This window comes from Pseudophryne corroboree, chromosome 10, assembly GCF_028390025.1.
Source record: "Pseudophryne corroboree isolate aPseCor3 chromosome 10, aPseCor3.hap2, whole genome shotgun sequence".
Classification (NCBI taxonomy): Eukaryota; Metazoa; Chordata; class Amphibia; order Anura; family Myobatrachidae; genus Pseudophryne; species Pseudophryne corroboree.
This window is the reverse complement of record NC_086453.1, coordinates 1,136,079-1,142,078: the sequence shown is the minus strand read 5'-3', so window position 1 is coordinate 1,142,078 and position 6,000 is coordinate 1,136,079.

Sequence of the window (6,000 nt, the reverse complement as noted above, 5' to 3'; positions counted from 1 at the left end):
GTCTCTCAGTATTGTCTGTAGCTACTTTATATAACCCTGCTGCAGATGAGAGCGGCACCAGATACTGTTCCTTCCCCTATAGCAGAGGCGGGGGGTCATCAGCCTATATAGAGATGTTACTAGTGTCATGTCTGTGTATTCACCTGTCCTAGAGGTGTCTCTCAGTATTGTCTGTAGCTACTTTATATTACCCCCGCTGCAGATGAGAGCGGCACCAGATACTGTTCCTTCCCCTATAGCAGAGGCGGGGGTCATCAGTCTATATAGAGATGTTACTACTGTCATGTCTGTGTATTCCCCCTGTCCTAGAGGTGTCTCTCAGTATTGTCTGTAGCTACTTTATATAACCCCACTGCAGATGAGAGCGGCACCAGATACTGTTCCTTCCCCTATAGCAGAGGCGGGGGGTCATCAGTCTATATAGAGATGTTACTACTGTCATGTCTGTGTATTCCCGCTGTCCTAGAGGTGTCTCTCAGTATTGTCTGTAGCTACTTTATATAACCCCCGCTGCAGATGAGAGCGGCACCAGATACTGTTCCTTCCCCTATAGCAGAGGCGGGGGTCATCAGTCTATATAGAGATGTTACTACTGTCATGTCTGTGTATTCCCCCTGTCCTAGAGGTGTGTCTCAGTATTGTCTGTAGCTACTTTATATAACCCCCGCTGCAGATGAGAGCGGCACCAGATACTGTTCCTTCCCCTATAGCAGAGGCGGGGGGCGGGGTCATCAGTCTATATAGAGATGTTACTACTGTCATGTCTGTGTATCCCCTGTCCTAGAGGTGTCTCTCAGTATTGTCTGTAGCTACTTTATATAACCCCCGCTGCAGATGAGAGCGGCACCAGATACTGTTCCTTCCCCTATAGCAGAGGCGGGGGGGTCATCAGCCTATATAGAGATGTTACTACTGTCATGTCTGTGTATCCCCTGTCCTAGAGGTGTCTCTCAGTACTGTCTGTAGCTACTTTATATAACCCCCGCTGCAGATGAGAGCGGCACCAGATACTGTTCCTTCCCCTATAGCAGAGGCGGGGGGGTCATCAGCCTATATAGAGATGTTACTACTGTCATGTCTGTGTATTCCTCCTGTCCTAGAGGTGTCTCTCAGTATTGTCTGTAGCTACTTTATATAACCCCCGCTGCAGATGAGAGCGGCACCAGATACTGTTCCGTCCCCTATAGCAGAGGAGGGGGGTCATCAGTCTATATAGAGATGTTACTACTGTCATGTCTGTGTATCCCCCCTGTCCTAGAGGTGTCTCTCAGTATTGTCTGTAGCTACTTTATATAACCCCCGCTGCAGATGAGAGCGGCACCAGATACTGTTCCTTCCCCTATAGCAGAGGCGGGGGGGTCATCAGCCTATATAGAGATGTTACTACTGTCATGTCTGTGTATTCCTCCTGTCCTAGAGGTGTCTCTCAGTATTGTCTGTAGCTACTTTATATAACCCCCGCTGCAGATGAGAGCGGCACCAGATACTGTTCCTTCCCCTATAGCAGAGGAGGGGGGTCATCAGTCTATATAGAGATGTTACTACTGTCATGTCTGTGTATCCCCCCTGTCCTAGAGGTGTCTCTCAGTATTGTCTGTAGCTACTTTATATAACCCCCGCTGCAGATGAGAGCGGCACCAGATACTGTTCCTTCCCCTATAGCAGAGGCGGGGGGGTCATCAGTCTATATAGAGATGTTACTACTGTCATGTCTGTGTATTCCCCCTGTCCTAGAGGTGTCTCTCAGTATTGTCTGTAGCTACTTTATATACCCCCCGCTGCAGATGAGAGCGGCACCAGATACTGTTCCTTCCCCTATGGCAGAGGCGGGGGTCATCAGTCTATATAGAGATGTTACTACTGTCATGTCTGTGTATTCCCCCTGTCCTAGAGGTGTCTCTCAGTATTGTCTGTAGCTACTTTATATAACCCCGCTGCAGATGAGAGCGGCACCAGATACTGTTCCTTCCCCTATAGCAGAGGCGGGGGTCATCAGCCTATATAGAGATGTTACTACTGTCATGTCTGTGTATTCCCCTGTCCTAGAGGTGTCTCTCAGTATTGTCTGTAGCTACTTTATATAACCCCCGCTGCAGATGAGAGTGGCACCAGATACTGTTCCTTCCCCTATAGCAGAGGCGGTGGGTGGGGTCATCAGTCTATATAGAGATGTTACTACTGTCATGTCTGTGTATTCCCCTGTCCTAGAGGTGTCTCTCAGTATTGTCTGTAGCTACTTTATATAACCCCCGCTGCAGATGAGAGCGGCACCAGATACTGTTCCTTCCCCTATAGCAGAGGCGGGGGCGGGGGTCATCAGTCTATATAGAGATGTTACTACTGTCATGTCTGTGTATTCCCCTGTCCTAGAGGTGTCTCTCAGTATTGTCTGTAGCTACTTTATATAACCCCCGCTGCAGATGAGAGCGGCACCAGATACTGTTCCTTCCCCTATAGCAGAGGCGGTGGGTGGGGTCATCAGTCTATATAGAGATGTTACTACTGTCATGTCTGTGTATTCCCCTGTCCTAGATGAGTCTCTCAGTATTGTCTGTAGCTACTTTATATAACCCCCGCTGCAGATGAGAGCGGCACCAGATTCTGTTCCTTCCCCTATAGCAGAGGCGGGGGTCATCAGTCTATATAGAGATGTTACTACTGTCATGTCTGTGTATTCCCCCTGTCCTAGAGGTGTCTCTCAGTATTGTCTGTAGCTACTTTATATAACCCCCGCTGCAGATGAGAGCGGCACCAGATACTGGTCCTTCCCCTATAGCAGAGGCGGTGGGTGGGGTCATCAGTCTATATAGAGATGTTACTACTATCATGTCTGTGTATCCCCCCTGTCCTAGAGGTGTCTCTCAGTATTGTCTGTAGCTACTTTATATAACCCCCGCTGCAGATGAGAGCGGCACCAGATACTGTTCCTTCCCCTATAGCAGAGGCGGGGGGTCATCAGTCTATATAGAGATGTTACTACTGTCATGTCTGTGTATTCCCCCTGTCCTAGAGGTGTCTCTCAGTGTGGTCTGTAGCTACTTTATATAACCCCCGCTGCAGATGAGAGCGGCACCAGATACTGTTCCTTCCCCTATAGCAGAGGCGGGGGTCATCAGCCTATATAGAGATGTTACTACTGTCATGTCTGTATCCCCCTGTCCTAGAGGTGTCTCTCAGTATTGTCTGTAGCTACTTTATATAACCCTCGCTGCAGATGAGAGCGGCACCAGATACTGTTCCTTCCCCTATAGCAGAGGCGGGGGGGGGGGGGGGGGTCATCAGCCTATATGGAGATGTTACTACTATCGTGTCTGTGTATCCCCTGTCCTAGAGGTGTCTCTCAGTATTGTCTGTAGCTACTTTATATAACCCCCGCTGCAGATGAGAGCGGCACCAGATACTGTTCCTTCCCCTATAGCAGAGGCGGGGGTCATCAGCCTATATAAAGAAGTTACTACTGTCATGTCTGTGTATTCCCCCTGTCCTAGAGGTGTCTCTCAGTATTGTCTGTAGCTACTTTATATAACCCCCGCTGCAGATGAGAGCGGCACCAGATACTGTTCCTTCCCCTATAGCAGAGGCGGGGGTGGGGGTGGGGGGTCATCAGTCTATATAGAGATGTTACTACTGTCATGTCTGTGTATTCCCCCTGTCCTAGAGGTGTCTCTCAGTATTGTCTGTAGCTACTTTATATAACCCCCGCTGCAGATGAGAACGGCACCAAAAACTGTTCCTTCCCCTATAGCAGAGGCGGGGGGTCATCAGTCTATATAGAGATGTTACTACTGTCATGCCTGTGTATTCACCTGTCCTAGAGGTGTCTCTCAGTATTGTCTGTAGCTACTTTATATTACCCTCGCTGCAGATGAGAGCGGCACCAGATACTGTTCCTTCCCCTATAGCAGAGGCGGGGGGTCATTAGCCTATATAGAGATGTTACTACTGTCATGTCTGTGTATCCCCCCTGTCCTAGAGGTGTCTCTCAGTATTGTCTGTAGCTACTTTATATACCCCCCGCTGCAGATGAGAGCGGCACCAGATACTGTTCCTTCCCCTATAGCAGAGGCGGGGGTCATCAGTCTATATAGAGATGTTACTACTGTCATGTCTGTGTATTCCCCTGTCCTAGAGGTGTGTCTCAGTATTGTCTGTAGCTACTTTATATAACCCCCGCTGCAGATGAGAGCGGCACCAGATACTGTTCCTTCCCCTATAGCAGAGGCGGGGGTCATCAGTCTATATAGAGATGTTACTACTGTCATGTCTGTGTATTCCCCCTGTCCTAGAGGTGTCTCTCAGTATTGTCTGTAGCTACTTTATATAACCCCCGCTGCAGATGAGAGCGGCACCAGATACTGTTCCTTCCCCTATAGCAGAGGCGGGGGTCATCAGTCTATATAGAGATGTTACTACTGTCATGTCTGTGTATTCCCCCTGTCCTAGAGGTGTCTCTCAGTATTGTCTGTAGCTACTTTATATAACCCCCGCTGCAGATGAGAGCAGCACCAGATACTGTTCCTTCCCCTATAGCAGAGGCGGGGGTCATCAGCCTATAGAGAGATGTTACTACTGTCATGTCTGTGTATTCCTCTGTCCTAGAGGTGTCTCTCAGTATTGTCTGTAGCTACTTTATATAACCCAGCTGCAGATGAGAGCGGCACCAGATACTGTTCCTTCCCCTATAGCAGAGGCGGGGGGGTCATCAGCCTATATAGAGATGTTACTACTGTCATGTCTGTGTATTCCCCTGTCCTAGAGGTGTCTCTCAGTATTGTCTGTAGCTACTTTATATAACCCCCGCTGCAGATGAGAGCGGCACCAGATACTGTTCCTTCCCCTATAGCAGAGGCGGTGGGATCATCAGCCTATATAGAGAAGTTACTACTGTCATGTCTGTGTATTCCCCCTGTCCTAGAGGTGTCTCTCAGTATTGTCTGTAGCTACTTTATATAACCCCCGCTGCAGATGAGAGCGGCACCAGATACTGTTCCTTCCCCTATAGCGGAGGCGGGGGTCATCAGCCTATATAGAGAAGTTACTACTGTCATGTCTGTGTATTCCCCCTGTCCTAGAGGTGTCTCTCAGTATTGTCTGTAGCTACTTTATATTACCCCCGCTGCAGATGAGAGCGGCACCGGATACTGTTCCTTCCCCTATAGCAGAGGCGGGGGACATGAGCCTATATAGAGATGTTACTACTATCATGTCTGTGTATTCCCCTGTCCTAGAGGTGTCTCTCAGTATTGTCTGTAGCTACTTTATATAACCCCGCTACAGATGAGAGCGGCACCAGATACTGTTCCTTCCCCTATAGCAGAGGCGGGGGACATGAGCCTATATAGAGATGTTACTACTATCATGTCTGTGTATTCCCCAGTCCTAGAGGTGTCTCTCAGTATTGTCTGTAGCTACTTTATATACCCCCGCTGCAGATGAGAGAGCGGCACCAGATACTGTTCCTTCCCCTATAGCAGAGGCGGGGGTCATCAGCCTATATAGAGATGTTACTACTATCATGTCTGTGTATCCCCCTGTCCTAGAGGTGTGTCTCAGTATTGTCTGTAGCTACTTTATATACCCCCCGCTGCAGATGAGAGCGGCACCAGATACTGTTCCTTCCCCTATAGCAGAGGCGGGGGGTCATCAGCCTATATAGAGATGTTACTACTGTCATGTCTGTGTATTCCCCCTGTCCAAGAGGTGTCTCTCAGTATTGTCTGTAGCTACTTTATATAACCCCCGCTGCAGATGAGAGCAGCACCAGATACTGTTCCTTCCCCTATAGCAGAGGCGGGGGGTCATCAGTCTATATAGAGATGTTACTACTGTCATGTCTGTGTATTCCCCCTGTCCTAGAGGTGTCTCTCAGTATTGTCTGTAGCTACTTTATATAACCCCCGCTGCAGATGAGAGCGGTACCAGATACTGTTCCTTCCCCTATAGCAGAGGCGGGGGTCATCAGCCTATAGAGAGATGTTACTACTGTCATGTCTGTGTATT